At 43.5% G+C, this 26,445-nt stretch overlaps 1 pseudogene; it reads left to right on the top strand.

The window, feature by feature from the left end:
* LOC124018076 overlaps nucleotides 1-26,445 on the top strand; it is a 47,778-nt pseudogene that overhangs the window by 14,075 nt on the left and 7,258 nt on the right.

The raw sequence follows: 26,445 nt of genomic DNA, 5'->3' as shown, positions 1-26,445 counted from the left end.
GGTAGTAGATGTAATCCTTGTTCCTCAGCAGGAGGTGTTGTGTGGTAGTAGATGTAATCCTTGTTCCTCAGCAGGAGGTGTTGTGTGGTAGTAGATGTAATCCTTGTTCCTCCTATCAGGAGGTGTTGTGTGGTAGTAGATGTAATCCTTGTTCCTCAGCAGGAGGTGTTGTGTGGTAGTAGATGTAATCCTTGTTCCTCAGCAGGAGGTGTTGTGTGGTAGTAGATGTAATCCTTGTTCCTCCTATCAGGAGGTGTTGTGTGGTAGTAGATGTAATCCTTGTTCCTCAGCAGGAGGTGTTGTGTGGTAGTAGATGTAATCCTTGTTCCTCCTATCAGGAGGTGTTGTGTGGTAGTAGATGTAATCCTTGTTCCTCAGCAGGAGGTGTTGTGTGGTAGTAGATGTAATCCTTGTTCCTCAGCAGGAGGTGTTGTGTGGTAGTAGATGTAATCCTTGTTCCTCCTATCAGGAGGTGTTGTGTGGTAGTAGATGTAATCCTTGTTCCTCAGCAGGAGGTGTTGTGTGGTAGTAGATGTAATCCTTGTTCCTCAGCAGGAGGTGTTGTGTGTGTAGTAGATGTAATCCTTGTTCCTCCTATCAGGAGGTGTTGTGTGGTAGTAGATGTAGTCCTTGTTCCTCAGCAGGAGGTGTTGTGTGGTAGTAGATGTAGTCCTTGTTCCTCAGCAGGAGGTGTTGTGTGGTAGTAGATGTAATCCTCGTTCCTCAGCAGGAGGTGTTGTGTGGTAGTAGATGTAATCCTTGTTCCTCAGCAGGAGATGTTGTGTGGTAGTAGATGTAATCCTTGTTCCTCCTATCAGGAGGTGTTGTGTGGTAGTAGATGTAATCCTTGTTCCTCAGCAGGAGGTGTTGTGTGGTAGTAGATGTAATCCTTGTTCCTCCTATCAGGAGGTGTTGTGTGGTAGTAGATGTAGTCCTTGTTCCTCAGCAGGAGGTGTTGTGTGGTAGTAGATGTAATCCTTGTTCCTCAGCAGGAGGTGTTGTGTGGTAGTAGATGTAATCCTTGTTCCTCAGCAGGAGGTGTTGTGTGGTAGTAGATGTAATCCTTGTTCCTCAGCAGGAGGTGTTGTGTGGTAGTAGATGTAATCCTTGTTCCTCCTATCAGGAGGTGTTGTGTGGTAGTAGATGTAATCCTTGTTCCTCTATCAGGAGGTGTTGTGTGGTAGTAGATGTAGTCCTTGTTCCTCAGCAGGAGGTGTTGTGTGGTAGTAGATGTAATCCTTGTTCCTCAGCAGGAGGTGTTGTGTGGTAGTAGATGTAATCCTTGTTCCTCAGCAGGAGGTGTTGTGTGGTAGTAGATGTAATCCTTGTTCCTCCTAGCAGGAGGTGTTGTGTGGTAGTAGATGTAATCCTTGTTCCTCAGCAGGAGGTGTTGTGTGGTAGTAGATGTAATCCTTGTTCCTCAGCAGGAGGTGTTGTGTGGTAGTAGATGTAATCCTTGTTCCTCAGCAGGAGGTGTTGTGTGGTAGTAGATGTAATCCTTGTTCCTCATCAGGAGGTGTTGTGTGGTAGTAGATGTAATCATTGTTCCTCAGCAGGAGGTGTTGTGTGGTAGTAGATGTAATCCTTGTTCCTCCTAGCAGGAGGTGTTGTGTGGTAGTAGATGTAATCCTTGTTCCTCCTATCAGGAGGTGTTGTGTGGTAGTAGATGTAATCCTCGTTCCTCAGCAGGAGGTGTTGTGTGGTAGTAGATGTAATCCTTGTTCCTCCTAGCAGGAGGTGTTGTGTGGTAGTAGATGTAATCCTTGTTCCTCAGCAGGAGGTGTTGTGTGGTAGTAGATGTAATCCTTGTTCCTCATCAGGAGGTGTTGTGTGGTAGTAGATGTAATCCTTGTTCCTCAGCAGGAGGTGTTGTGTGGTTGTAGATGTAATCCTTGTTGCTCCTAGCAGGAGGTGTTGTGTGGTAGTAGATGTAATCCTTGTTCCTCATCAGGAGGTGTTGTGTGGTAGTAGATGTAATCCTTGTTCCTCATCAGGAGGTGTTGTGTGGTAGTAGATGTAATCCTTGTTCCTCATCAGGAGGTGTTGTGTGGTAGTAGATGTAATCCTTGTTCCTCAGCAGGAGGTGTTGTCTGGTAGTAGATGTAATCCTTGTTCCTCCTAGCAGGAGGTGTTGCTGAGATTTTGTGTTTTTCTCTCCTCGTCTCCTCTCCTCCTCTCCTCATCTCCTCTACTCCTCTCATCGTCTCATTTACATTACATTTACATTTAAGTCATTTAGCAGACGCTCTTATCCAGAGCGACTTACAGAGTCTCCTCTCCTCTCTCCTCCTCTCCTCTATTCCTCTCCTCCTACTCCTCTGCTCATCTCCTCTCCTCCTCTCCTCCTCTCTTCCACCTCCTCTCCTCGTCTCTTCGGCCTCCTCTTCTCCTCTCCGCCTTTCCCCCACCTCTCTTTAACTAACTCCTCCTCTCATCCCTTGCTTCCCTGGACTCAGAGAGAGGTAAACATGTTCTTTTTCTCCCCCTATCCTTCCCCTCTCCTCTCCCCTATCCTTCTCCTCTCATCTCCCCTATCATTCTCCTCTCCTCTCCCCTATCCTTCTCCTCCTCCTATCCCCTATCCTTCTCCTCCCCTCCCTCTCCTCTCCTCTCCTCTCCTCTCCTCTCCTCTCCTCTCCTCTCCTCTCCTCTCCTCTCCTCTCCTCTCCTCTCCTCTCCTCTCCTCTCCTCTCCTCTCCTCTCCTCTGATGTTCTGGTTATTGTTTAATTTCCTCAGCCTTACTGTCAAGGTGTTTACCAGTTGTTAACCCTCTCCCCTCCTTCTCTGTTAACCCTCTCCCCTCCTTCTCTGTTAACCCTCTCCCCTCCTTCTCTGTTAACCCTCTCCCCTCCTTCTCTGTTAACCCTCTCCCCTCCTCCTCTGTTAACCCTCTCCTCTCCTCCTCTGTTAACCCTCTCCCCTCCTTCTCTGTTAACCCTCTCCCCTCCTCCTCTGTTAACCCTCTCCCCTCCTCCTCTGTTAACCCTCTCCCCTCCTTCTCTGTTAACCCTCTCCCCTCCTTCTCTGTTAACCCTCTCCCCTCCTTCTCTGTTAACCCTCTCCCCTCCTCCTCTGTTAACCCTCTCCTCTCCTCCTCTGTTAACCCTCTCCTCCTCTGTTAACCCTCTCCTCCTCTGTTAACCCTCTCCTCTCCTCCTCTGTTAACCCTCTCCTGTCCTCCTCTGTTAACCCTCTCCTCCTCTGTCAACCCTCTCCTCCTCTGTTAACCCTCTCCTCTCCTCCTCTGTCAACCCTCTCCTCTCCTCCTCTGTTAACCCTCTCCTCCTCTGTTAACCCTCTCCTCTCCTCTCCTCCTCTGTTAACCATCCCCTTCTCTGTTAACCCTCTCCTACTCTGTTAACCCTCTCCTCTCCTCCTCTGTTAACCCTCTCCTCCTCTGTTAACCCTCTCCTTCTCTGCTAACCCTCTCCTCTCCTCCTCTGTTAACCCTCTCCTCTCCTCCTCTGTTAACCCTCTCCTCCCCTCCTCTGTTAACCATCTCCTCCTCTGTTAACCCTCTCCTCTCCTTCTCTGCTAACCCTCTCCTCTCCTCCTCTGTTAACCCTCTCCTCTCCTCCTCTGTTAACCATCTCCTCCTCTGTTAACCCTCTCCTCCCCTCCTCTGTTAACCCTCTCCTCCCCTCCTCTGTTAACCCTCTCCTCTCCTCCTCTGTTAACCCTCTCCTCCCCTCCTCTGTTAACCCTCTCCTCTCCTCCTCGGTTAACCCTCTCCTTCTCTGCTAACCCTCTCCTCTCCTCCTCTGTTAACCCTCTCCTCCCCTCCTCTGTTAACCATCTCCTCTCCTCCTCTGTTAACCATCTCCTCTCCTCCTCTGTTAACCCTCTCCTCTCCTCCTCTGTTAACCCTCTCCTCTCCTCCTCTGTTAACCCTCTCCTCTTCTCCTCTGTTAACCCTCTCCTTCTCTGCTAACCCTCTCCTCTTCTCCTCTGTTAACCCTCTCCTCCTCTGTTAACCCTCTCCTCTCCTCCTCTGTTAACCCTCTCCTTCTCTGCTAACCCTCTCCTCTCCTTCTCTGTTAACCCTCTCCTCCCCAGGGACTTTGCGTACGTAGCGAGGGATAAGGACACCAGGATTCTGAAGTGTCATGTGTTCCGTTGTGACACTCCAGCTAAAGCCATCGCTACCAGCCTCCACCTCATCTGCTCTAGGGTGAGTAACATACACACTACTCCCTGAGTAACCCTATACCCTACACCATGTACCTTACACCCTGTACCCTATACCCTACTCCCTGTACCCTATACCCTACTCCCTATACCCTATAGCTTATACCCTATACTCTACACCCTGTACCCTATACCGTATACTCTACACCGTGTACCCTACACCCTGTACCCTGAATCCTTTACCATAAACAATATATTCAACACCCTGTACACTACAACCTATACCCTGTACCCTATACCATGTACCCTATACCCTCACCCTGTACCCTACACCCTGTACCCTGCACACTATACCCTACACCTGATACCCTTGACGCTATACCCTACACCCTATACCCTACACCCTGTACCCTACACTCTGTACCCTACACCTTATACCCTTGACCCTGTACCCTATACCCTACACACTGTACCCTACACCTTATACCCTTGAGCCTATACCCTACACCCTACACACTATACCCTACACACTATACCCTGTACCCTACACACTATACCCTACACACTATACCCTACACCCTGTACCCTACACACGGTACCCTACACCTTATACCCTTGACCCTATACCCTACACCCTGTACCCTACACCCTGTACCCTACACCCTGTACCCTACACACTGTACCCTACACCTTATACCCTGTACCCTACATCCTGTACCCCACACCTTATAACCTGTACCCTATACCCTACACCCTACACCCTGTACCCTACACCCTGTACCCCACACCCTGTACCCTATACCCGATACCCTACTCCCTGTGACCTATACCCTGTACGCTATACTCTGTACCCTGTGCCCTGTACCCTACACCCTGTACCCTACACCCCATACCCTGTACCCTATATCCTGCTCCTTGTACCCTATACTCTACACCATGTACCCTATACCCTATACCCTCACCCTCTACCCTGTACCCTACACCCTATACCCCGTACCATACACCCTGTACCCTACACCCTGTACCCTATACCATGTACCCTACACCCTATACCCTATACCCTACACCCTGTACCCTGTACCCTACGCCTCATACCCTGTGCCCTATACCCTGTACCCTACACCCTGTACCCTATATAATTTACCCTGTACCCTACACCATATATAATTGACCCTGTGCCCTATACCCTATACCATATATCATTTACCCTGTACCCTATACCATATATAATTTACCCTGTACCCTATACCATATATAATTTACCCTGTACCCTATACCATATATAATTTACCATGTACCCTACACCCTATACCATATATAATTTACCATATATCCTACACCCTATACCACATATAATTTACCCTGTACCCTACACCCGATACCATATATAATTTACTCTGTACCCTGTACTGTACCCTATACCATATATAATTTACCCTGTACCCTATACCATATATAATTGACCCTGTACCCTACACCATATATAATTTACCCTGTACCCTGTACCCTATACCATATATAATTTACCCTGTACCCAATACCATATATAATTTACCCTGTACCCTGTACCCTATACCATATATAATTTACCCTGTACCCTATACCATATATAATTTACCCTGTACCCTATACCATATATAATTTACCCTGTACCCTATACCATATATAATTTACCCTGTACCCTATACCATATATAATTTACCCTGTACCCAATACCATATATAATTTACCCTGTACCCTGTACCCTATACCATATATAATTTACCCTGTACCCTATACCATATATAATTTACCCTGTACCCTATACCATATATAATTTACCCTGTACCCTATACCATATATAATTTACCCTGTACCCTATACCATATATAATTTACCCTGTACCCTACACCCTATACCATATAAAATTTACCCTGTACCCTACACCCTATACCATATATAATTTACCCTGTTCCCTATACCGTATCTAATTTACCCTGTACCCTATACCCTATACCATATATAATTTACCCTGTACCCTATACCCTATACCATATATAATTTACCCTGTACCCTACACCCTATACCATATATAATTTACCCTGTATCCTACACCCTATACCATATATAATTTACCCTGTACCCTATACCATATATAATTTCCCCTCTACCCTACACCCAATACCATACATAATTGACCCTGTACTCTATACCATATATAATTTACCCTGTACCCTACACCCGATACCATATATAATTTACCCTGTACCCTGTACCCTATACCATATATAATTTACCCTGTACCCTACACCCTATACCATATATAATTTACCCTGTATCCTATACCATATATAATTTACCCTGTACCCTATACTATATATAATTTACCCTGTACCCTATACCCTATACCATATATAATTTACCATATACCCTACTCCCTTTACCATACACACTCTACCCTACACCCTCTACCCTACACCCTGTACCCTACATCCTGTACCCTACAACCTATAACCTATATCCTATACCCTACAACCTATAACCTATATCCTATACCCTACAACCTATAACCTATATCCTATACCCTATACCCTACAACCTATGACCTACACTCTATACCCTACAACCTATTGCCTACACTCTATACCCTACGACCTATAACCTATATCCTATACCCTACAACCTATAACCTATATCCTATACCCTAAACCCTACAACCTATGACCTACACTCTATACCCTACAACCTATAGCCTACACTCTATACCCTACAACCTATAGCTGACACCCTATACCCTACAACCTATAACCTATATCCTATACCCTACAACCTATAACTTATATCCTATACCCTAAACCCTATACCCTACAACCTATGACCTACACTCTATACCCTACAACCTATAGCCTACACTCTATACCCTACAACCTATAACCTATATCCTACAACCTATAACCTATATCCTATACCCTAAACCCTATACCCTACAACCTATGACCTACACTCTATACCCTACAACCTATAGCCTACACTCTATACCCTACAACCTATAACCTATATCCTATACCCTATACCCTACAACCTATGACCTATAACCTATACCCTATACCCTACAACCTATGACCTACACTCTATACCCTATAACCTATATCCTATACCCTACAACCTATATCCTATACCCTAAACCCTATACCCTACAACCTATGACCTACACTCAAAACCCTACAACCTATAGCCTACACTCTATACCCTACAACCTATAACCTATATCCTATACCCTAAACCCTATACCCTACAACCTAAAACCTACACTTTATACCCTACAACCTATATCCTATACCCTAAACCCTATACCCTACAACCTATAACCTACACTCTACCCTACACCCTATAACCTATATCCTATACCCTACACCCTATACCCTACACCCTGTACCCTACACCCTACAACCTATATCCTATACCCTATACCCTACAACCTATATCCTATACCCTAAACCCTATACCCTACACCCTGTACCCTACAACCTATAGCCTATATCCTATATCCTAAACTCTATACCCAACAACCTATAACCTACACTCTATACCCTACAACCTATAACCTATCTCATATACCCTAAACCCTACACCCTACAACCTATAACCTACACTCTATACCCTACAACCTATAACCTATATCATATACCCTAAACCCTATACCCTACAACCTATAGTCTACACTCTACCCTACAACATATAACCTATATCCTAAACTCTATACCCTACAACCTATAACCTACACTTTATACCCTACAACCTATAACCTATATCCTATACCCTACACCCTGTACCCTACAACCTATAACCTATATCCTATACCCTACACCCTGTACCCTACAACCTATAGCCTATATCCTATACCCTAAACCCTTCAACCTATACCCTACACCCTGTACCCTACACCCTACAACCTATATCCTATATCCTAAACTCTATACCCAACAACCTATAACCTACACTCTATACCCTACAACCTATAACCTATCTCATATACCCTAAACCCTACACCCTACAACCTACAGCCTACACTCTACCCTACAACCTATAACCTATATCCTATACCCTATACCCTACAACCTATAGCCTACTCTCTATACCCTTCAACCTATAGCCTACACCCTATACCCTAAACCTATACCCTAAACTTTATACCCTACAACCTATAGCCTATACCCTACACGCGATACCCTACACTCTATACCCTTTACCATACACTATAGAACCTATAGCCTACAGCCTAGGACACACTCTACACCCTATACCCTATACCCTACACTCTAAAACCTATACCCTACACCCTACATCTTATACCCTACACTTCTTGCAGTCAATTTGCAGTCTACAAATGATTTGTAATTATGTTCCAGGTAGTCCCTGTCTAGTGTCCTAGTCCCTGTCTAGTGTCCCTGTCCAGTGTCCCTGTCTAGTGTCCTAGTCCCTGTCTAGTGTCCTCGTCCCTGTCTAGTGTCCTAGTCCCGGTCTAGTGTCCTAGTCCCTGTCTAGGGCCCTAGTTCCTGTCTAGTGTCCTAGTCCCGGTCTAGTGTCCTCATCCCTGTCTAGTGTCCTAGTCCTGGTCTAGTGTCCTCGTCCCGGTCTAGTGTCCTGGTCCCTGTCTAGTGTCCTCATCCCTGTCTAGTGTCCGAGTTCCTGTCTAGTGTCCTCATCCCTGTCTAGTGTCCTAGTTCCTGTCTAGTGTCCTGGTCCCTGTCTAGTGTCCTCATCCCTGTCTAGTGTCCTAGTCCCTGTCTAGTGTCCTCATCCCTGTCTAGTGTCCTAGTCCCTGTCTAGTGTCCTCATCCCTGTCTAGTGTCCTAGTCCCTGTCTAGTGTCCTAGTCCCTGTCTAGTGTCCTAGTCCCTGTCTAGTGTCCCTGTCCCTGTCTAGTGTCCTGGTCCCTGTCTAGTGTCCTAGTCCCTGTCTAGAGTCCTAGTCCCTGTCTAGTGTCCTGGTCCCTGTCTAGTGTCCTAGTCCCTGTCTAGTGTCCTAGTCCCTGTCTAGTGTCCTTGTCCCTGTCTAGTGTCCTAGTCCGTGTCTAGTGTCCTGGTCCCTGTCTAGTGTCCCTGTCTAGTGTCCTCATCCCTGTCTAGTGTCCTAGTCCCTGTCTAGTATCCTAGTTCCTGTCTAGTGTCCTGGTCCCTGTCTAGTGTCCCTGTCTAGTGTCCTGGTACCTGTCTAGTGTCCCTGTCTAGTGTCCTAGTCCCTGTCTAGTGTCCTTGTCCCTGCCTAGTGTCCTAGTCCATATCTAGTGTCCTGGTCCCTGTCTAGTGTCCCTGTCTAGTGTCCTCATCCCTGTCTAGTGTCCTAGTCCCTGTCTAGTATCCTAGTTCCTGTCTAGTGTCCTGGTCCCTGTCTAGTGTCCCTGTCTAGTGTCCTCATCCCTGTCTAGTGTCCTAGTCCCTGTCTAGTGTCCTGGTCCCTGTCTAGTGTCCCTGTCTAGTGTCCTCATCCCTGTCTAGTGTCCTAGTCCCTGTCTAGTGTCCTGGTCCCTGTCTAGTGTCCTAGTCCCTGTCTAGCATCCTAGTTCCTGTCTAGTGTCCCTGTCTAGTGTCCTGGTCCCTCTCTAGTGTCCTTGTCTAGTGACCCTGTCTAGTGTCCTAGTCCCTGTCTAGTGTCCTTGTCTAGTGTCCCTGTCTAGTGTCCTACTCTCTGTCTAGTGTCCTTGTCTAGTATCATAGTCCCTGTCTAGTGTCCTTGTCTAGTGTCCCTGTCTAGTGTCCTAGTCCCTGTCTAGTGTCCCTGTCTAGTGTCCTACTCTCTGTCTAGTGTCCTTGTCTAGTATCATAGTCCCTGTCTAGTGTCCTTGTCTAGTGTCCCTGTCTAGTGTCCTAGTCCCTGTCTAGTGTCCCTGTCTAGTGTCCTAGTCCGTGTCTATTGTCCTAGTGCCTGTCTAGTGTCCCTGTCTAGTGTCCTAGTCCCTGTCTAGTGTCCTAGTCCCTGTCTAGTGTCCTAGTCCCTGTCTAGTGTCCTAGTTCCTGTCTAGTGTCCCTGTCTAGTGTCCTAGTCCCTGTCTAGTGTCCTGTTCCCTGTCTAGTGTCCTAGTCCCTGTCTAGTGTCCTTGTCTAGTGTCCCTGTCTAGTGTCACTGTCTAGTGTCCTAGTCCCTGTCTAGTGTCCTAGTCCCTGTCTAGTGTCCCTGTCTAGTGTCCTGGTCCCTGTCTAGTGTCCTAGTCTCTGTCTAGTGTCCTTGTCTAGTGTCCCTGTCTAGTGTCCTAGTCCCTGTCTAGTGTCCTTGTCTAGTATCATAGTCCCTGTCTAGTGTCCTTGTCTAGTGACCCTGTCTAGTGTCCTAGTCCCTGTCTAGTGTCCTTGTCTAGTGTCCCTGTCTAGTGTCCTACTCTCTGTCTAGTGTCCTTGTCTAGTATCATAGTCCCTGTCTAGTGTCCCTGTCTAGTGTCCTAGTCCATGTCTAGTGTCCTAGTCCCTGTCTAGTGTCCCTGTCTAGTGTCCTAGTCCGTGTCTAGTGTCCTAGTCCTTGTCTAGTGTCTCTGTCTAGTGTCCCTGTCTAGTGTCCTAGTCCCTGTCTAGTGTCCTAGTCCCTGTCTAGTGTCCTAGTCCCTGTCCCTGTCTAGTGTCCTGGTCCCTGTCTAGTGTCCTAGTCCCTGTCTAGTGTCCTAGTCCCTGTCTAGTGTCCTAGTCCCTGTCTAGTGTCCTCATCCCTGTCTAGTGTCCTGGTCCCTGTCTAGTGTCCTAGTCCCTGTCTAGTGTCCTAGTCCCTGTCTAGTGTCCTAGTCCCTGTCTAGTGTCCTCATCCCTGTCTAGTGTCCTGGTCCCTGTCTAGTGTCCTAGTCCCTGTCTAGTGTCCTAGTTCCTGTCTAGTGTCCCTGTCCAGTGTCCCTGTCTAGTGTCCTAGTCCCTGTCTAGTGTCCCTGTCTAGTGTCCTAGTTCCTGTCTAGTGTCCTGGTCCCTGTCTAGTGTCCTACTCCCTGTCTAGTGTCCTAGTCCCTGTCTAGTGTCCTAGTTCCTGTCTAGTGTCCTGGTCCCTGTCTAGTGTCCTAGTCCCTGTCTAGTGTCCTAGTCCCTGTCTAGTGTCCCTGTCTAGTGTCCTAGTCCCTGTCTAGTGTCCTAGTCCCTGTCTAGTGTCCTAGTCCCTGTCTAGTGTCCTGGTCCCTGTCTAGTGTCCTGGTCCCTGTCTAGTGTCCTAGTTCCTGTCTAGTGTCCTAGTTCCTGTCTAGTGTCCTAGTTCCTGTCTAGTGTCCTAGTTCCTGTCTAGTGTCCTAGTCCCTGTCTAGTGTCCTAGTCCCTGTCTAGTGTCCCTGACTAGTGTCCTAGTTCCTGTCTAGTGTCCTGGTCCCTGTCTAGTGTCCTAGTCCCTGTCTAGTGTCCTGGTCCCTGTCTAGTGTCCTCATCCCTGTCTAGTGTCCTAGTTCCTGTCTAGTGTCCTAGTTCCTGTCTAGTGTCCTGGTCCCTGTCTAGTGTCCTAGTTCCTGTCTAGTGTCCTCATCCCTGTCTAGTGTCCTCATCCCTGTCTAGTGTCCTGGTTCCTGTCTAGTGTCCTAGTTCCTGTCTAGTGTCCTAGTTCCTGTCTAGTGTCCTAGTCCCTGTCTAGTGTCCAAGTTCCTGTCTAGTGTCCTGGTCCCTGTCTAGTGTCCTAGTTCCTGTCTAGTGTCCTGGTCCCTGTCTAGTGTCCTGGTCCCTGTCTAGTGTCTTCATCCCTGTCTAGTGTCCTAGTTCCTGTCTAGTGTCCTAGTCCCTGACTAGTGTCCTAGTCCCTGTCTAGTGTCCTAGTTCCTGTCTAGTGTCCTGGTCCCTGTCTAGTGTCCTAGTCCCTGTTTATTGTCCTAGTTCCTGTTTATTGTCCTGGTCCCTGTCTAGTGTCCTCATACCTGTCTAGTGTCCTAGTCCCTGTCTAGTGTCCTAGTTCCTGTCTAGTGTCCTGGTCCCTGTCTAGTGTCCTGGTTCCTGTCTAGTGTCCTGGTCCCTGTCTAGTATCATAGTCCCTGTCTAGTGTCCTGGTCCCTGTCTAGTGTCCTGGTCCCTGTCTAGTGTCCTAGTCCCTGTCTAGTGTCCTGGTCCCAGTCTAGTGTCCTAGTCCCTGTCTTGTGTCCTAGTTCCTGTCTAGTGTCCTGGTCCCTGTCTAGTGTCCTGGTCCCTGTCTAGTGTCCTGGTCCCTGTCTAGTGTCCTAGTGCCTGTCTAGTGTCCTAGTCCCTGTCTAGTGTCCTAGTGCCTGTCTAGTGTCCTAGTCCCTGTCTAGTGTCCTGGTCCCTGTCTAGTGTCCTAGTTCCTGTCTAGTGTCCTGGTCCCTGTCTAGTGTCCTAGTTCCTGTCTAGTGTCCTGGTCCCTGTCTAGTATCATAGTCCCTGTCTAGTGTCCTAGTCCCTGTCTAGTGTCCTAGTCCCTGTCTAGTGTCCTGGTCCCTGTCTAGTGTCCTGGTCCCTGTCTAGTGTCCTGGTCCCTGTCTAGTGTCCTGGTCCCTGTCTAGTGTCCTGGTCCCTGTCTAGTGTCCTGGTTCCTGTCTAGTGTCCTGGTCCCTGTCTAGTGTCCTAGTCCCTGTCTAGTGTCCTAGTCCCTGTCTAGTGTCCTAGTCCCTGTCTAGTGTCAGAGCAAGAGGGGGATGAGAGAGAAAGAGGGATGGAGAGGGGGATGAGAGAGAAAGAGGGAGAGAGCAATGCAGAGGAGAGTGGCAAAACCTAAGTTTATCCATCATTTATTGGTGTGTTGCAGAGAGGAATATATTTTAGAGAGAGGGAGAGGGAGAGACAGAGAGAGAGAGAGAGAGAGAGAGAGAGAGAGAGAGAGAGAGAGAGAGATGGAGAGGGAGAGACGGAGAGATGGAGAGAGAGGGAGAGACGGGGAGAGAGAGAGAGAGAGACAGAGAGAGAGAGAGAGATGGAGAGGGAGAGACGGAGAGATGGAGAGAGAGGGAGAGACGGGGAGATAGAGAGAGAGAGAGAGAGAGAGAGAGAGAGAGAGAGAGAGAGACGGAGAGAGAGAGAGCTAGAGGGAGAGAGCTAGAGGGAGAAGAGAGAGGCTGACCTGGTTAGCTGTGTGTGCAGAGTAGAGTAGACTTAGAGGGGAGGGGACTGTCACTCCCCAGGTGATTTGGCGAGACAGTTTAACACTCTTTCAAGGGAGACATTTTCTGTTGGGTTATTCTAACTAATTTACTCCTTCTCTCCTCCTCTCTGCTCATCTCTTCTCCTCTCCCTCCTCCTCTCTGCTCTCTCTCCTCTCTCTCTCTCTCTCCTCTCCTCTCCTCTCCTCTCCTCTCATTTGTAGATCATGTCGGAGCGTAAGCATGCTAAAGCGTTATCAGGGGCGTTGTCAGGGGCGTGTCTCTACACGACAGAATGCAGTCAGGACTAGACCTCCCGCTACAAGGTACTCTACTCTACTGTACTCTGCTCTACTGTAATCTACTCTGTTCTACTGTAATCTACACTACTGTAACCTACTCTGCTATACTATAATCTACTCTACTGTAATCTACACTACTCTACTGTAATCTACTCTACTGTAATCTACTATAATCTACTCTGCTCTACTGTAATCTACTCTACTCTACTGTAATCTACTCTACTCTACTGTAATCTACTCGACTCTACTGTAATCTACACTACTCTACTGTAATCTGCTCTACTGTAATCTACTCTACTCTACTGTAATCTACTCTGCTCTACTGTAATCTACTCTACTCTACTGTAATCTACACTACTCTACTGTAATCTACTCTACTGTAATCTACTCTACTCTACTGTTATCTACTCTACTCTACTCTGCTCTACTGTAATCTACTCTGCTCTACTGGAATCTACTCTACTGTAATCTACTCTACTGTAATCTACTCTACTGTAATCTACTCTACTGTAATCTACTCTGCTCTACTGGAATCTACTCTGCTCTACTGTAATCTACTCTACTGTAATCTACTCTACTCTGCTCTACTCTGCTATACTGTACTGTACTCTACTTTAATCTACTCTACTGGAATCTACTCTGCTCTACTGTAATCTACTTTGCTCTACTGTAATCTACTCTACTGTAATCTACTCTGCTCTACTGGAATCTACTCTACTGTAATCTACTCTACTGTAATCTACTCTACTGTAATCTACTCTGCTCTACTGGAATCTACTCTGCTCTACTGTAATCTACTCTACTGTAATCTACTCTACTCTGCTCTACTCTGCTATACTGTACTGTACTCTACTTTAATCTACTCTACTGGAATCTACTCTGCTCTACTGTAATCTACTTTGCTCTACTGTAATCTACTCTACTGTAATCTACTCTGCTCTACTGTAATCTACTCTACTCTGCTCTACTGTAATCTACTCTACTCTGCTCTAATGTAATCTACTCTATACTGCTCTACTGTAATCTACTCTACACTGCTCTACTCTAATCTACTCTACTCTGCTCTACTGTAATCTACTCTACTCGGCTCTACTGTAATCTACCTAACTCGGCTCTACAGTACTCTACTCTGCTCTACTGTAATCTACTCTACTCTGCTCTACTGTAATCTACTCTACTCTGCTCTACTGTAATCTACTCTACTCTGCTCTACTGTAATCTACTCTACTCTACTCTGCTCTACTGTAATCTATTCTACTCGGCTCTACTGTACTCTACTCTACTGTAATCTACTCTACTCTGCTCTACTGTAATCTACTCTACTCTGCTCTACTGTAATCTACCTAACTCGTCTCTACTGTAATCTACTCTACTCTGCTCTACTGTAATCTACTCTACTCTGCTCTACTGTACTGTAATCTACTCTACTCTGCTCTACTCTGCTCTACTGTACTCTACTGTACTGTAATCTACTCTACTCTGCTCTACTGTACTCTACTGTACTCTGCTCTACTCTGCTCTACTGTACTCTACTGTACTCTGCTCTACTGTACTGTAATCTACTCTACTGTACTCTACTGTACTCTGCTCTACTGTACTGTAATCTACTCTACTCTGCTCTACTGTAATCTACTCTACTGTACTGTAATCTACTCTACTCTGCTCTACTCTGCTCTACTCTACTCTGCTCTACTGTACTGTAATCTACTCTACTCTGCTCTACTGTACTGTAATCTACTCTACTCTGCTCTACTGTACTCTACTGTACTCTACTGTACTGTAATCTACTCTACTGTACTCTACTGTACTCTGCTGTACTCTGCTCTACTGTACTGTAATCTACTCTACTCTGCACTACTCTACTCTGCTTTATACTGTATCACATATACTGCATACTGTATCACATATACTGTATAGTGTATCACATATACTGTATCACATATAGTGTATACTGTATCACATATAGTGTATACTGTATCACATATACTGTATAGTGTATCACATATACTGTATATTGTATCACATATAGTGTATCACATATACTGTACCACATATACTGGATACTGTATCACATATACTGTATACTGTATCACATATAGTGTATCACATATACTGTACCACATATACTGTATACTGTATCACATATACTGTATCACATATACTGTATAACATATACTGAATCACATATACTGTATCACATATACTGTATACTGTATCACATATACTGTATCACATATACTGCATCACATATACTGTATCACATATACTGTATACTGTATCACATATACAGGATACGGTATCACATATACTGTATCAAATACACTGTATACTGTAGCACATATACTGTATCACATATACTGCATCACATATACTGTATCACATATACTGTATACTGTATCACATATACGGCATCACATATACTGTATCACATATACTGTATACTGTATAACATATACTGAATCACATATACTGTATCACATATACTGTATACTGTATCACATATACTGTATCACATATCACATTTCCTCTCAGCTAGCTACATAGCCGTCTTTGTATCAAAGATAATTGCGTAATTATCGTATTTCGCCGTCCTAACGTAGTCTTCACTAGCCAGCTAGCTAACGTCCACTGATTAGCTGCACTGGGAAAACTATTACACTCAACTGAACGACTTGATTAGTTTAGTGTTAGCTAGCTACATAGCTGTCTTTGCTGTCTTCGTATCATCGTATCCAAGATAATTGTGTTGTTTAGGTTTAGAGTGTGTAGTCTTAGAGTGATTATCTTAATTTACCGAGGTTAGCTAGCCAGCTATTTGTCGTCCTTAACGTAGGTGACTCTGCTAGCTAGCCAACAGCTAGCCAACGCTAGCCAACGTCTTCTGTATAGAACTCAACTACCCGGTCGCATTCACAGGTTGTATCACATTTTCACTTCATTTCATTACAGTACAACGGTTTGATTTGTTTGATCGTAGCTAGCTACTTAGCTAGCTACATAGCCGTCTTTGTATCAAAGATAATTGTGTAGTCTAGAGCGATTTTCTAGGTTCGCTAGCCATCTATTGTCGTTCTTTTAACGCAACGTAACGTAAACAACACTGCTAGCTAGCCTGCTAGCCCCGAATAGCAACACTGCAGAAACTATTACACTCAACGGAACGACTTGATTAGTGTAGTGTCAACAACGCACCCACTGCCAGCTGGCCTACTTCAGCAGTACTGTATCATTTTAATCATTTTAGTCAATAAGATTCTTGCTACGTAGCTTAACTTTCTGAACATTCGAGACGTGTAGTCCACTTGTCATTCCAATCTCCTTTGCATTAGCGTAGCCTCTTCTGTAGCCTGTCAACTATGTGTCTGTTTATCCCTGTTCTCTCCTCTCTGCACAGACCATACAAACGCTCCTCACCGCGTGGCCGCGGCCACCCTACTCTGGTGGTCCCAGCGCGCACGACCCACGTGGAGTTCCAGGTCTCCGGTAGCCTCTGGAACTGCCAATCTGCGGTCAACAAGGCAGAGTTCATCTCAGCCTATGCCTCCCTCCAGTCCCTCGACTTCTTGGCACTGACGGAAACATGGATCACCACAGACAACACTGCTACTCCTACTGCTCTCTCTTCGTCCGCCCACGTGTTCTCGCACACCCCGAGAGCGTCTGGTCAGCGGGGTGGTGGCACCGGGATCCTCATCTCTCCCAAGTGGTCATTCTCTCTTTCTCCCCTTACCCATCTGTCTATCGCCTCCTTTGAATTCCATGCTGTCACAGTTACTAGCCCTTTCAAGCTTAACATCCTTATCATTTATCGCCCTCCAGGTTCCCTCGGAGAGTTCATCAATGAGCTTGATGCCTTGATAAGCTCCTTTCCTGAGGACGGCTCACCTCTCACAGTTCTGGGCGACTTTAACCTCCCCACGTCTACCTTTGACTCTTTCCTCTCTGCCTCCTTCTTTCCACTCCTCTCCTCTTTGACCTCACCCTCTCACCTTCCCCCCTACTCACAAGGCAGGCAATACGCTCGACCTCATCTTTACTAGATGCTGTTCTTCCACTAACCTCATTGCAACTCCCCTCCAAGTCTCCGACCACTGCCTTGTATCCTTTTCCCTCTCGCTCTCATCCAACACCTCCCACACTGCCCCTACTCGGATGGTATCGCGCCGTCCCAACCTTCGCTCTCTCTCCCCCGCTACTCTCTCCTCTTCCATCCTATCATCTCTTCCCTCCGCTCAAACCTTCTCCCACCTATCTCCTGATTCTGCCTCCTCAACCCTCCTCTCCTCCCTCTCTGCATCCCTTGACTCTCTATGTCCCCTATCCTCCAGGCCGGCTCGGTCCTCCCCTCCCGCTCCGTGGCTCGATGACTCATTGCGAGCTCACAGAACAGGGCTCCGGGCAGCCGAGCGGAAATGGAGGAAAACTCGCCTCCCTGCGGACCTGGCATCCTTTCACTCCCTCCTCTCTACATTTTCCTCCTCTGTCTCTGCTGCTAAAGCCACTTTCTACCACGCTAAATTCCAAGCATCTGCCTCTAACCCTAGGAAGCTCTTTGCCACCTTCTCCTCCCTCCTGAATCCTCCGCCCCCTCCCCCTCCTCCCTCTCTGCAGATGACTTCGTCAACCATTTTGAAAAGAAGGTCGACGACATCCGATCCTCGTTTGCTAAGTCAAACGACACCGCTGGTTCTGCTCACACTGCCCTACCCTGTGCTCTGACCTCTTTCTCCCCTCTCTCCAGATGAAATCTCGCGTCTTGTGACGGCCGGCCGCCCAACAACCTGCCCGCTTGACCCTATCCCCTCCTCTCTTCTCCAGACCATTTCCGGAGACCTTCTCCCTTACCTCACCTCGCTCATCAACTCATCCCTGACCGTTGGCTACGTCCCTTCCGTCTTCAAGAGAGCGAGAGTTGCACCCCTTCTGAAAAAACCTACACTCGATCCCTCCGATGTCAACAATTACAGACCAGTATCCCTTCTTTCTTTTCTCTCCAAAACTCTTGAACGTGCCGTCCTTGGCCAGCTCTCCCGCTATCTCTCTCTGAATGACCTTCTTGATCCAAATCAGTCAGGTTTCAAGACTAGTCATTCAACTGAGACTGCTCTCCTCTGTATCACGGAGGCGCTCCGCACTGCTAAAGCTAACTCTCTCTCCTCTGCTCTCATCCTTCTAGATCTATCGGCTGCCTTCGATACTGTGAACCATCAGATCCTCCTCTCCACCCTCTCCGAGTTGGGCATCTCCGGCGCGGCCCACGCTTGGATTGCGTCCTACCTGACAGGTCGCTCCTACCAGGTGGCGTGGCGAGAATCTGTCTCCTCACCACGCGCTCTCACCACTGGTGTCCCCCAGGGCTCTGTTCTTGGCCCTCTCCTATTCTCGCTATACACCAAGTCACTTGGCTCTGTCATAACCTCACATGGTCTCTCTTATCATTGCTATGCAGACGACACACAATTAATCTTCTCCTTTCCCCCTTCTGATGACCAGGTGGCGAATCGCATCTCTGCATGTCTGGCAGACATATCAGTGTGGATGACGGATCACCACCTCAAGCTGAACCTCGGCAAGACGGAGCTGCTCTTCCTCCCGGGGAAGGACTGCCCGTTCCATGATCTCGCCATCACGGTTGACAACTCCATTGTGTCCTCCTCCCAGAGCGCCAAGAACCTTGGCGTGATCCTGGACAACACCCTGTCGTTCTCAACTAACATCAAGGCGGTGGCCCGTTCCTGTAGGTTCATGCTCTACAACATCCGCAGAGTACGACCCTGCCTCACACAGGAAGCGGCGCAGGTCCTAATCCAGGCACTTGTCATCTCCCGTCTGGATTACTGCAACTCGCTGTTGGCTGGGCTCCCTGCCTGTGCCATTAAACCCCTTCAACTCATCCAGAACGCCGCAGCCCGTCTGGTGTTCAACCTTCCCAAGTTCTCTCACGTCACCCCGCTCCTCCGTTCTCTCCACTGGCTTCCAGTTGAAGCTCGCATCCGCTACAAGACCATGGTGCTTGCCTACGGAGCTGTGAGGGGAACGGCACCTCAGTACCTCCAGGCTCTGATCAGGCCCTACACCCAAACAAGGGCACTGCGTTCATCCACCTCTGGCCTGCTCGCCTCCCTACCACTGAGGAAGTACAGCTCCCGCTCAGCCCAGTCAAAACTGTTCGCTGCCCTGGCCCCCAATGGTGGAACAAACTCCCTCACGACGCCAGGACAGCGGAGTCAATCACCACCTTCCGGAGACACCTGAAACCCCACCTCTTTAAGGAATACCTAGGATAGGTTAAGTAATCCCTCTCACCCCACCCCCCCTAAGTTTTAGATGCACTATTGTTAAGTGACTGTCCCACTGGATGTCATAAGGTGAATGCACCAATTTGTAAGTCGCTCTGGATAAGAGCGTCTGCTAAATGACTTACAGTATACATTTACATTTACATTTATCACATATACTGCATCACATCTACTGTATATTGTATCACATATACTGCATCACATATACTGTGTCACATATACTGTATAGTGTATCACATATACTGTATAGTGTATCACATATACTGTATAGTGTATCACATATACTGTATCACATATACTGTATACTGTATCACATATACTGTATATTGTATCACATATACTGCATCACATATACTGCATCACATATACTGTATCACATATACTGTATCACATATACTGTATACTGTATCACATATACTGTATACTGTATCACATATACTGTATCACATATTTTGTATCACATATACTGTATACTGTATGACATATACTGTATCACATATTTTGTATCACATATACTGTATTCTGTATCACATATACTGTATACTGTATCACATATACTGTATCACACATACTGTATACTGTATCACATATACTGTCTCACATATACTGTATCACATATACTGGATCACATATACTGTATACTGTATCACATATACTGTATCACATATACTGTATAACATATACTGAATCACATATACTGTATCACATATACTGTATACTGTATCACATATACTGTATCACATATACTGTATACTGTATCACATATACTGTAACACATATACTGTATACTGTATCACATATACTGTATACTGTATCACATATACTGTATACTGTATCACATATACTGTAACACATATACTGTATACTGTATCACATATACTGCATACTGTATCACATATACTGTCTCACATCGACTGCATCCTTATGTAACACATGTATCACTAGCCACTTTAACTATGCCACTTTGTTTACTTTGTCTACACACTCATCTCATATGTATATACTGTACTCGATACCATCTACTGTATGCTGCTCTGTACCATCACTCATTCATATATCCTTATGTACATGTTCCTTATCCCCTTACACTGTGTATAAGACTGTAGTTTTGGAATTGTTAGTTAGATTACTTGTTGGTTATCACTGCATTGTCGGAACTAGAAGCACAAGCATTTCGCTACACTCGCATTAACATCTGCTAACCATGTGTATGTGACAAATAAAATTTGATTTGATTTGACACATACTGTATCACATATACTGTATACTGTATCACATATACTGTCTCACATATACTGTATACTGTATCACATATACTGTATAACATATACTGTAACACATATACTGTATACTGTATCACATATACTGTCTCACGTATACTGCATACTGTATCACATATACTGTAACACATATACTGTATACTGTATCACATATACTGTATCACATATACTGCATACTGTATCACATATACTGTATCACATATACTGTATACTGTAACACATATACTGTATCACATATACTGTATCACATATACTGTATACTGTATCACATATACTGTATACTGTAACACATATACTGTCTCACATATACTGTATACTGTATCACATATACTGTATCACATATACTGTCTCACGTATACTGCATACTGTATCACATATACTGTAACACATATACTGTATACTGTATCACATATACTGTATCACATATACTGCATACTGTATCACATATACTGTATCACATATACTGTATACTGTAACACATATACTGTATCACATATACTGTATCACATATACTGTATACTGTATCACATATACTGTATACTGTAACACATATACTGTATCACATATACTGTATACTGTAACACATATACTGTATCACATATACTGTATCACATATACTGTATACTGTATCACATATACTGTATCACATATACTGTATACTGTAACACATATACTGTATCACATATACTGTATACTGTATAACATATACTGTATCACATATACTGTATACTGTATTACATATACTGTCTCACATATACTGTATCACATATACTGTATACTGTATCACATATACTGTATCACATATACTGTATACTGTATCACATATACTGTATACTGTAACACATATACGGTCTCACATATACTGTATCACATATACTGTATACTGTAACACATATACTGTATCACATATACTGTATCACATATACTGTATCACATATACTGTATACTGTAACACATATACTGTATCACATATACTGTATACTGTAACACATATACTGTATCACATATACTGTATCACATATACTGTATACTGTAACACATATACTGTATCACATATACTGTATCACATATACTGTATACTGTATCACATATACTGTATCACATATACTGTATACTGTAACACATATACTGTATCACATATACTGTATACTGTATTACATATACTGTCTCACATATACTGTATCACATATACGGTATACTGTATCACATATACTGTATCACATATACTGTATACTGTATCACATATACTGTATCACATATACTGTATACTGTAACACATATACGGTCTCACATATACTGTATCACATATACTGTATACTGTAACACATATACTGTATCACATATACTGTATCACATATACTGTATCACATATACTGTATACTGTATCACATATACTGTATACTGTAACACATATACTGTCTCACATATACTGTATACTGTATCACATATACTGTATCACATATACTGTCTCACGTATACTGCATACTGTATCACATATACTGTAACACATATACTGTATACTGTATCACATATACTGTATCACATATACTGCATACTGTATCACATATACTGTATCACATATACTGTATACTGTAACACATATACTGTATCACATATACTGTATCACATATACTGTATACTGTATCACATATACTGTATACTGTAACACATATACTGTATCACATATACTGTATCACATATACTGTATACTGTAACACATATACTGTATCACATATACTGTATCACATATACTGTATACTGTATCACATATACTGTATCACATATACTGTATACTGTAACACATATACTGTATCACATATACTGTATACTGTATAACATATACTGTATCACATATACTGTATACTGTATTACATATACTGTCTCACATATACTGTATCACATATACTGTATACTGTATCACATATACTGTATCACATATACTGTATACTGTATCACATATACTGTATCACATATACTGTATACTGTAACACATATACGGTCTCACATATACTGTATCACATATACTGTATACTGTAACACATATACTGTATCACATATACTGTATCACATATACTGTATCACATATACTGTATACTGTAACACATATACTGTATCACATATACTGTATACTGTAACACATATACTGTATCACATATACTGTATCACATATACTGTATACTGTAACACATATACTGTATCACATATACTGTATCACATATACTGTATACTGTATCACATATACTGTATCACATATACTGTATACTGTAACACATATACTGTATCACATATACTGTATACTGTATTACATATACTGTCTCACATATACTGTATCACATATACGGTATACTGTATCACATATACTGTATCACATATACTGTATACTGTATCACATATACTGTATCACATATACTGTATACTGTAACACATATACGGTCTCACATATACTGTATCACATATACTGTATACTGTAACACATATACTGTATCACATATACTGTATCACATATACTGTATCACATATACTGTATACTGTAACACTTATACTGTATCACATATACTGTATCACATATACTGCATCACATATACTGTATCACATATACTGTATCACATATACTGTATACTGTAACACATATACTGTATCACATAAACTGTATCACATATACTGTATACTGTAACACATATACTGTATCACATATACTGTATCACATATACTGTATACTGTATCACATATACTGTATACTGTAACACATATACTGTATCACATATACTGTATACTGTAACACATATACTGTATCACATATACTGTATACTGTATCACATATACTGTATCACATATACTGTATACTGTATCACATATACTGTAACACATATACTGTATCACATAAATTGTATCACATATACTGTATCACATATACTGTATCACATATACTATATACTGTAACACATATACTGTATCACATATACTGTATACTGTATCACATATACTGTAACACATATACTGTATCACATATACTGTATCACATATACTGTATCACATATACTGTATCACATATACTGCATACTGTAACACATATACTGTATCACATAAACTGTATCACATATACTGTATACTGTAACACATATACTGTATCACATATACTGTATACTGTAACACATATACTGTATCACATAAACTGTATCACATATACTGTATCACATATACTGTATACTGTAACACATACTGTATACTGTATCACATATACTGTCTCACTTATACTGTATCACATATACTGTATCACATATACTGTATCACATATACTGTATCATATATACTGTATACTGTATCACATATACTGTATCACATATACTGTATACTGTATCACATATACTGTATCACATATACTGTATACTGTATCACATATACTGTATACTGTAACACATATACTGTATCACATATACTGTATCACATATACTGTATCACATATACTGTATCACATATGCTGTATCACATAAACTGTATCACATATACTGTATCACATAAACTGTCTCACATATACTGTATACTGTATCACATATACTGTATCACATATACTGTATCACATATGCTGTATCACATAAACTGTATCACATATACTGTATCACATAAACTGTCTCACATATACTGTATACTGTATCACATATACTGTATCACATATACTGTATCACATATACTGTATACTGTATCACATATACGGCATCACATATACTGTATCACATATACTGTATACTGTAACACATATACTGTATCACATATACTGTATCACATAAACTGTCTCACATATACTGTATACTGTATCACATATACTGTATCACATATACTGTATCACATATACTGTATACTGTATCACATATACTGTATAACATAAACTGTATCACATATACTGTATCACATATACTGTATACTGTAACACATATACTGTATACTGTATCACATATACTGTCTCACTTATACTGTATCACATATACTGTATCACATATACTGTATCACATATACTGTATACTGTATCACATATACTGTATCACATATACTGTATCACATATGCTGTATCACATATGCTGTATCACATATACTGTATCACATATGCTGTATCACATATGCTGTATCACATATACTGTATTACATAAACTGTCTCACATATACTGTATCACATATACTGTATCACATAAACTGTATCACATAAACTGTATCACATATACTGTATCACATAAACTGTCTCACATATACTGTATACTATATCACATATACTGTATCACATATACTGTATACTGTATCACATATACTGTATACTGTATCACATACACTGTATACTGTATCACATATACTGTATCACATATACTGTGTACTGTAACACATATACTATATCACATATACTGTATACTGTATCACATATACTGTATCACATATACTGTATACTGTATCACATACTTAATAGGATTGTTGTATGTACACTGGGGCAAAAAAGTATTTAGTCAGCCATCAATTGTGCAAGTTCTCCCACTTAAAAAGATGAGAGAGGCCTGTAATTTTCATCATAGGCACACTTCAACTGTGACAGACAAAATGAGGGGAAAAAATCCAGAAAATCACATTGTAGGATTTTAATGAATTTATTTGCAAATTATGGTGGAAAATAAGTATTTCTGTCTGTCTGTCTGTCTGTCTGTCTGTCTGTCTGTCTGTCTGTCTGTCTGTCTGTCTGTCTGTCTGTCTGTCTGTCTGTCTGTCTGTCTGTCTGTCTGTCTGTCTGTCTGTCTGTCTGTGTGTGTGTGTGTGTGTGTGTGTGTGTGTGTGTGTGTGTGTGTGTGTGTGTTCAGCAGAGTTCCCCACTCCAAAGACAGAGTTGGTCCAGAGGTTCCAGCTGCTGTATCTGGGTATGAAGACAGTAGACAGACCTATAGGTGAGACACACACACACACACACACACACACACACACACACACACACACACACACACACACACACACACACAGACAGACAGACAGACAGACAGACAGACAGACAGACAGACAGACAGACAGACAGACAGACAGACAGACAGACAGACAGACAGACAGACAGACAGACAGACAGACAGACAGACAGACAGACAGACAGACAGACAGACAGACAGACAGAGAGTATCACACACACGGACGGACGGACGGACGGACGCACTCTAACTGTGGTAGTTAGTGAGTGATCCTGACCTCTAACCCCTGACCCCTGCCCTGTGACCCTAGGTATGGACATATTGAACGGGGCAATAGACAGTCTGATTGGTTCTTCCAGTAGAGAGGAGTGGAAAGCTGTTAACCTCAACGTGGCTGATGCTACCCTCATTATCAGCAACAACCAGGTAACATACACTATAAACACCTCTACCCTCATTATCAACAACCACCACTATATACACTATATACACTAT

Source organism: Oncorhynchus gorbuscha, unplaced genomic scaffold (assembly GCF_021184085.1).
Source record: "Oncorhynchus gorbuscha isolate QuinsamMale2020 ecotype Even-year unplaced genomic scaffold, OgorEven_v1.0 Un_scaffold_387, whole genome shotgun sequence".
NCBI lineage: Eukaryota > Metazoa > Chordata > Actinopteri > Salmoniformes > Salmonidae > Oncorhynchus > Oncorhynchus gorbuscha.
This window is presented reverse-complemented; position numbering and strand designations above follow the sequence as displayed.